The sequence below is a fragment of the Paroedura picta genome, chromosome 3, assembly GCF_049243985.1.
Source record: "Paroedura picta isolate Pp20150507F chromosome 3, Ppicta_v3.0, whole genome shotgun sequence".
Classification (NCBI taxonomy): Eukaryota; Metazoa; Chordata; class Lepidosauria; order Squamata; family Gekkonidae; genus Paroedura; species Paroedura picta.
In genome coordinates, this window is record NC_135371.1 from 49,330,423 (window position 1) to 49,338,874 (window position 8,452).

The following is an 8,452-nucleotide window of genomic DNA, read 5'->3' on the forward strand; positions in this document are numbered from 1 at the left end:
TCGGGAGCGGAGACTCACCGGGAGCTCCGTGTTGCTGCCGCGGAGGAGCGGAGCCCGGCAGCGAAGAAAGAGGCGCGTCTCGGCTGACGCGCCTCTCAGGATTGCCTGAGGGGGTGGGGCTGCGGAGGCGTGGTACGCCTCTTGGGCGGGGGGCCTATTTAAGACGCCTATTTAAGGGGCTGGAGCATGCGTGCTCGGCCTCTTTCCTCCGACGGCGCAGCACGGGGAAGCTTCCCACCCTCCCTCCCTCTTTTTTCGGGTTTGTTGCGAAAACATGTATTAGTGGTTATTGTTAGGGTTATATATGGTTATTGTCATAGCAGGCGGGTTGGCATGGGGAGATTCCTTTTGGGGGGAAAAGCAGGTTTGTGTATCTGCTTCCCTCGGTATTTGGGGGTCTCATTAAGAGATCGACACGTATGCGAGCCGAATGTCAACCCGGCTGGGGAGGCAGGCTCGCATTGCCAGGCGGTTTGGGGAGACAGTCAGAGGCTTACGCCCATTGGATCCCTGTTTAAACCGCCTTCCCTGGATGTGCGGTTTCAGAGGGCAAGGAGCTTCCATGCTATAGGCTTACGCCTAGGCTGGTTCTCCAGGGCGCCATCTGATACCTTGATTCATCGGTCTGCTGACCGAGTCTTTAAGGGATTCCTCCTCATGCCAAGCCAACTCTCCTTTGCCAGGAGAATAAAGCTGTGGCCTTATTATTCCAAACACTTGTGTGGTGACTTTCTTCCTGTCGGCACCAGACTGCCCTCCTGCCAAGCAACAGACAAGCTGCTTTTCCATATAAAGCTGGCTTGCTGATTCCACCAGGGCTGGCAAAGGGGGGGGGGTGAGACTTGGAGTATAAAATCCCTAAAGCCCTGCTCTTGAGGGCCAAGGAACAGCCAAGGAACAGCCAACCCAAAAAGTTTTAGGTCTTCAGCAACACCCACAAGCCTCTCTAGGAATCCATAAATCTCACTTCATCCCTTTACAAGAGCTTAAATCATAGTGAATGGCCTCCTGAAGAAATATAAGACTTGCTAACTTCTCAGCAAAACAAAATGCTTGAAGGGAAAGAATTTTAATTCTTAGAGAGGCTTTTTCCTACTCTGTTTCCTAAGGACTGGTGTGTCCCTTTTCTTGCTTTCTCTTTTATGTCTGGTTTTCCATGCCAAGAGAGAGCAAAGAAGGAGAAGTAGGGTCAAAGCCTATAGGGCTTATTTCAGCCTTTCTCTTCTTAATGACAAGAATGATACCGCACAAGGAATTTGACCCTGCAGAGCCGTTCATTGCTTGCGGGTTTTAGTGCTGCTTCCTCATGATGTTGGCAGCAACCAGGGGTTCTTCAGTGGGTGGTGTGGGTCAAGTTTGCTCTGTGATGAGGGAAATCGCAAAATCCCATTTACCCTTTTTTGTCACACTGCAAATTGGGGTGCAAACAAGGGCAAGCCTGTCTGAAGGAAGAAATGTGCAACAGTCTCAGTCTTCACACCCACATAACCCTTCCCATTTCCAGACGAATTTTTTTTTTTAATGCTGCAATCCTCGTAGCTACAGGACTGTAAAGTGATGTGCCCACCATTAAAATAAAGTGTTCTCTTTAGTGTGCATAGTAATATTGGGATTGGGCAATCTAAAACACACCCCTGCTGTGTTTTCTGGCAGTAGGGTATGAACGGGGAAAGGTGTGTATGTGTGATGAAACAGCTTCGTGTCCGTGCTCTGTGTTTTAAATCTTCATTGTGAACACACAACCATCAGGGTCCAATTACCATGGTCAGCCTATCACAAATCTACCTGAACATAAAGACAGATCATTATACAGAGGGGCTTTCTGCACGCCTTCAAAATAGCACAATGGTTGCCAATTGAAAACGCTACTGATTTGCTGTTATGCACAACGTCGTCAACAATCTGCCACACACCTGAAACCAATCTGCAAAAAGCGCTTCCTTGTAGCGCTTTCAGGGAAATCCCCCAAAGTGGATTCACCCTCCGAAAAGCGATACACTCCTGCAACCAATCTGCAACACTAGCGAAAAAGACCTGTGCGTTAACATTGTTGCGGTTTCTACAAAGTCCCTCCCCCTGGCTCTCTTCTCTGATCTTCTGGCGAAGCGATCACCATTTTTTTTTCTCCGAGCGAGCGGGGATAAACGCACCAGCGAGCCTCTTTCAGTTTAGAGGCTCCACCGGCTTCAGTCCCTCCCCTTCAGTCACTAAGCACAAAGAACCGGGAGCGGCGGAGGGGCCAAGGCGAGCCCCCCAACCCCCAGGACTCGCCTCCAGGCCAAGCGGGAGCTCGCTGCCAGTTGCCACTGAGTGCCCGGAGGCCGCCTTGAGCGATCCGCTTCGCAGGGATGCGGATCCCAGGCCCCAGAAGCCGCGGCTTGGAGGGGAGGGGGGTCGGGATGCCCTGTGGAGTAGCACAGGGGCGCAAGGCCCGATCCAGCCGAAGCCCGGCACTTAGAAGGATGTGCACTCAGGCACGCGCACCAGGGGAGGAAAGAGAGCCAGGCTTACTTCCGAGTAAACAGACACAGCACGGCCGTTTCATTGACAGCGCAGCTGCGGCGCTTAAACGGCCCGGGGGGCAGGAGACACCGGAAAATCGGGCCCGTGAGAGGGGGGGGGATTTTTTTTTCACTCGGTGGGAGCGTGGCAACGATGCAATGACAGCTCAAACACATCAGGCAGCTGGATGGGTCTCTCCGTTGCAACGAATCAACACAGATTGGTTGCAATGGGTCTGTTTTTTTTTTTAACTTTCTTAAAGGGAAAGGGGCTGTTTGGGAGCATGCTAACGGCTGCCCATTGGCTGCTTGACGGCCAGGGGCGGGACGAGCTTGGCAATAGCGCTTCCTTTCTAGCGATTCTTGCCGAGACCGGAAGCCTGTATGAAACGCTACAAAATGCAACTGGATTCCACTACAAAGGCAGGTATGCATAACGACGAATTCCACTATTTTAAATGGCGATTTTTCATTCAGTGACCAATTTGCTACAAAGATCCCGGTGCGTAAAGCCCCAGAGAATTCCCCCAAAAGATCTAAATAAATGCTTTATTGTTATCATGTGATTCTGTAGCAATGCAGAAGTATGTTTAAAAATAAAATGTTTTACTATTGTGGTGTGTCCCTGTATTTTTAAAAATTATTCTTAAAATTAATTTCAAGGATCGGGGGGTGCCATGGAAGATTGAGTCCCCAAAAACAATGGTCCCCAACCACCGGACCGTGGTTCCCTCTCCCCCCCGCAGCGAGAAACTCGCCATCCCGCAAGCAAATTTGTCGCCAAAGCGGCCAATTAGCTTGCGGCCCAGCAAACTTCTTTCTGCGGGAGGGAGGAAGAGGAAAGCGCGGCTGCTGGCACACCGGTGATGCAAACGCACATGTGCGGCAGGTCCTGCATGCGCATTTGCGCCTGGTGGGGCCGCAAGTGCGCATGTGCGGCAGTTTTGTGCATGTGTGCATTCACGGACCTGCCGCACGCGCGCATTTGTGGCCCCACCAGGAGCGTAAATGCACATGTGCAGCAGGTCCGGATATGCACGAGACTGCCGTGCGTGTATGTTTGCGGCACCACTGGGCGCAAACCCGCATGTGCGGGGGCTGCCGTGCATGCACAGGGCCCGGATAGCCAGCCCCCCCCCACCAGTCCGCAACCCAAAAAAGGTTGCAGACCGCTGCCCAAAACCACTGCTGTGATGGGATTGGTGGCTTGCATTGATTGACAACCTGAGGAACTGAAGAAAAACTTTGGGTTGTCCACGCTTCCTGCTTCTCCACCACCTTGTCAGGAGGCAAAGGTTGCAAAAAGGTGAGATAATGTGGGAGAGGTCTCCCATCAGGAAGCGTGTAAGTGTGCTGTTTGCTACTGCGTGTTTGCAAGCAGGAGGCGGTGCACATTTTATGCCTCCATGCGGAATTGGTCCATGTTTCTTTAAACATTTGTTAAATTTTTGATAAACTCCTTCCTGGTTATATTTGAGCAGGGGCCTGTAGAGGTTCTTGCCAACACATGATTCATTGTACCAAATGAGCTCCCACTTGTGTACGTGTTTCTCTGATTACTTCATTGTGGCTACCTAGAATTGACACTACCCAAATACCATCTGGCATACTTCCCTTGCCTAGTGGATACACAAAGGCTAGTGATAAAAGCAGTGGTTCTTCTTACCATTCATTTATCTTCAGGCACATAAGATAGGCATTGGGGGAGATTGCTGCTTACTCACCTTGCCCTTCTCTCTGGACATCAAGAACTCTTCACTGTAGAAAGCAATTGCTCACTCACCTGCATGAGCCGCAATGATGGCTAGGAGCATGCACTGCTATCGTTCACTGCCATTTCACCTGAACAGTAATAAACAATCCCAGCAGCCCTCACTGCCTGCTTTGCAGCTTCCGTGCCCAGCATCAGGGACAGGAGGATGGGGAAGAACCACCTTCTCACACAGCTGCTCTATATCCAGTAATGTATGAATGTGCATTAGGTGGAACTCCCTCCCTGGATTTAGGAAGATTCTGAGCTGGATTCAGCCAGCTTGCTCATCCAATCTCACCCAGTTCCCCTCTTTAGTCATCCCACATGGCCTTTGTCTATGAAGGCCCCATGATATCCAGCACATTCTGTTGTTAGTGGTCAGAGGGAACACCACTTTTCCTTTTCACCCACAGGAAAACTAGGGGGATGCAACCAACTAGTACTTATAGCCGGTTGGTACAGCTTCCCATAAGTTGCCCCCTTCTATAACAATTGAAACAAACCTACTTAAGTTGGCCCTGTCAGTAGGTATACAATACAAGTGCCTGGGCCAGAGATGGCCAGCTGACACAAAATCGGGATCTTCCATCGTTCCGCAGGGCCTGCAAGACGGAGCTCTTCTGCCAGGTTTACGGTTGAGGCCAAGGCTAACACCTATGCTCCCCTGGGATCTGGGATCTGGAACTAGGATTGGGACTGATACCATCAGGATCCCCTCTCCACCTGCCAGTAGTGGGAGGGGGAAGTTGATTAGCCGATCTTGCCATGCTAGTTAGTTAATTAAGAATGCCGAAACTGTAGTTGTTGTTTTAATGGATTTTAATGGGGTTTTAAGATGTGTAACCCGCCACGAGCTGCAAGGGAGTGGCGGGGAATAAATATAATAATAATAATAATAATAATAATAATAATAATAATAATAATAATAATAATAATAATAATAATAATAAATGTTGACAAAATGATGGCATTAGAGTCAAAGAGCTGTTTGGCTTCTATCAGTTTGGATATCACGAGAACTAGCTTTTGTTGTGTTTCAGATGGTTGCCTTGCTGGCCTGCTAGATTTAAGTCCAGTAGCACCCTGGAAATAGGGGTATCTGATGAAGGGAGATTTGATTTCCAAAAGCTTATACCCTGAAAATCTTGTTGGCTTCTAAGGTGCTCCTGGACTCGAATCTAGCTATGCTAACTTTTGGTGTGCTAACAACCTTCAATCTGTGATATATTCATGTCTCTTTCCATGTTCAATTAAACTCTGCAACTTTGGCAGTATGGGCTGAATAGCTGTAATGAAAAAAATAGGATGCACAGACTGATTTCTGTCTCATAATAACACAAGCAAAGTTAATCTGGGCATCCAAACTGAATTTTTAGCACAGATAACCATTCTCTAAACAAGATTTCAATGAAGGATTTTGATGGTAAAACATTGTTCAAATAAATGATTGGCACCGCTGAGAGCTATCACCCAGGATGTGGGTGTAGCCTGGCAGTCACTCCAAATCCTAAACCTGCAGAACTTTGATGGCTTCTTGCTTGCTTGTTTATTTATTTTTCAATTTGTATACCGCCACTCTTCCAATGGACTTGCGGCGGTTCACAAGAATAAAACATTAAAATACAATAAAACTCCCGTAAAAAAAACAAAACAAATTACAACAAAAAACCCAAATTACAGCAAGTGGTCAGATATTCTTCTAATTAACCCAATCCTATCCCACCTTGTTCAGCCAGAGGTCAACTCCTCTACCACTGGTAGTGGGTGCAGGTCTGATGGACCTTGGGGGGGATCCTTGGTTGGATTACCAGGACTCTGCCCTGGCCTCAAACATATGCCTGTCGGAAGAGCTTCATCTTGCAGGCCCTGCAGAAAGCTGACAACTCGGGCAGGGCTCTCAGCTCTTCTGGGAGCTCATTCCACCAGGTTGGGGCCAGGACCGAAAAGGCCCTGGCCCGGGTCGAGGCCAGGTGAACCTTCCAGGGGCCTGGGACAACCAGTAAATTCATAACCGCAGAACTGAGGGCCCTGCGGGGGGCATAAGCAACCAATCGGTCCCACAGGTAAGTAAGACCCAGGCTGCGCATGGCCTTAAAGGTTGATACCAATACCTTGAACTGGACCCAGAAACAGACTGGTAACCAGTGCAGATGGCAAAGCACTTACTGAATATGGGCCCTCCAAGATGTCCTAGTGAGGACCCTGGCAGCTGCATTTTGTACCAGCTGTAATTTCCAGATGAGAGTCAAGGGCAGGCCCGCGTAGGCCCATTTTAAATTGTGACTTTTCATCTGAAAGCAGCAGTTAAGTCCTCCGGATGAACAAAGCTGGTTAGAAGGCGGATGCTCTGACATGGATTTTCCTTTTCAAAATCAGCAGGAAAATACACTATCTGGTTCCAGTTACAGATGTTAGCAATTAGACCACTTGTTGCCTTCCTCGTTGACCAGGAATAACCTTAGGAACCTGAGTGTATGTATGATGACAAAGATGTTTAAAGAGACATTCTGTCTTGTTTATAATTAAGAGGTATTCTGACTTCTTCCTCTAGGCTGACTTGCCCTGCAGTACCAAGGCTTGCAGGGAAACAAATGTCAGTAAAGGAATGTGAATGCTTCAGGTGCCTGAAGGTTATTCAAGAATTTCCCTTTCCTCTTAATGCTCCATTTTTACTATTTCAACACAGCCAGCTGTTTACCCGTGTTATATTATATTATAATATTTCATTTGTATGACTTCATGTCTAAAACCTAAAGCAACAGAAAGTGATCCTTGCAGAAAAATGGCAAAATGTTGATTCCAGCAAAACCTAGTCAATGGCTGAATTCCTAAGGATTTAGGGTAAAAAATATTTTTAGGATTGGAAATAGGAAGTTTATGTTCCTCATAAATATTGGAAAATGAAATCATAAGAACTTGGGAAGACTATAAATGCATTCCAAGACCCCCACATGAGTTTCAAATTGAGCTCAAATATATATATATGTCCATATATAGTAAAGTAAAAACTCAGAATCTTATAGAGAGCTTACCACCTGACTACTTCATATTAAATGTCTTTACACTAATTAATGAGCAATATATTTTACAAAGTAGCCAGAGGTGGTTCACACTAAAGAATTCAACAGATACACTGATTTTATTTATTTATTATTTTTTATTTCTTCTACATATGAAATAAAACATGTTACAGCAAAGCATGAAATTTGATGAGGATTCTACCTTAAGGACAAAAAAACCCACCTTTATAATAACAAATAGTTGGAACTAGTACATTGCTTTAGTGACATTGTTCACTTCAAGACAAGTCCAAACTGTTCAACATTATGAAAACTCTGCCTATTGCTTTGTAACAGAAAATTTATTACCTGCAAATCATTTACAACAGACAGCATGCATTCCAAAACTGATTTGTTACTTTAGGCCACAACAACTCACTTTCAACGTTGAAAGAATTCATTATATCGTACAGAAGGAAGAGGGTGAATGGAACAGCTCCCTGGGAGCTGGATTCAGTGAACATCTACCATAATATATAGTGCTGGAACTCAGACAATCTGCAATTCTGTTTATAATTTACCAGAAATTACACTGCAATTAATTTAAAAATGGGGTATTTTAGGCATCACATCCAGTGGCCAAAGTGAACCTCTCATTCTTTCTATTTAACCCTCTGAACTTCCTCATGGATTAGGACATGTAGATGAAAACAGATAAGATAATGTGCAATAAAGAAAGGGCAGTAATATGGTTCTGCTGAAGACATGGATGGTGACTTGAAAAGAGATTTGCTAAAGAAAACAGTTTTGACAATCTTTTTCAGTTCTATGGCATACTAAATCCTAAACAGAATTATACCATAGGAGTCAATGGGCATAGAAGGGCTTCTCTCTTTAGGATTGCTGTGCTAGTGTGATAGACAGAATGTGAGCACAAGTATATGCAAAGAATTAAGGGCTGAGCTGTGAGTGCAACTGTAATAGCAGGTATTACCTTACACAGGCACATATTCAATATCCACACACACCCCATTTCAGGATATGCCCCGAGTCAAATCACAGAATTTATAACATTAATTCTACACTTACTAACTTGAGACTTCCCATCTTCTCAAGTCTCACAAGGTCTAAATACTCCCTTTTTACCGCAGTTATCACCAATGGCTAAATGAACTCATCCTTTGAAATGTAAAGAATAC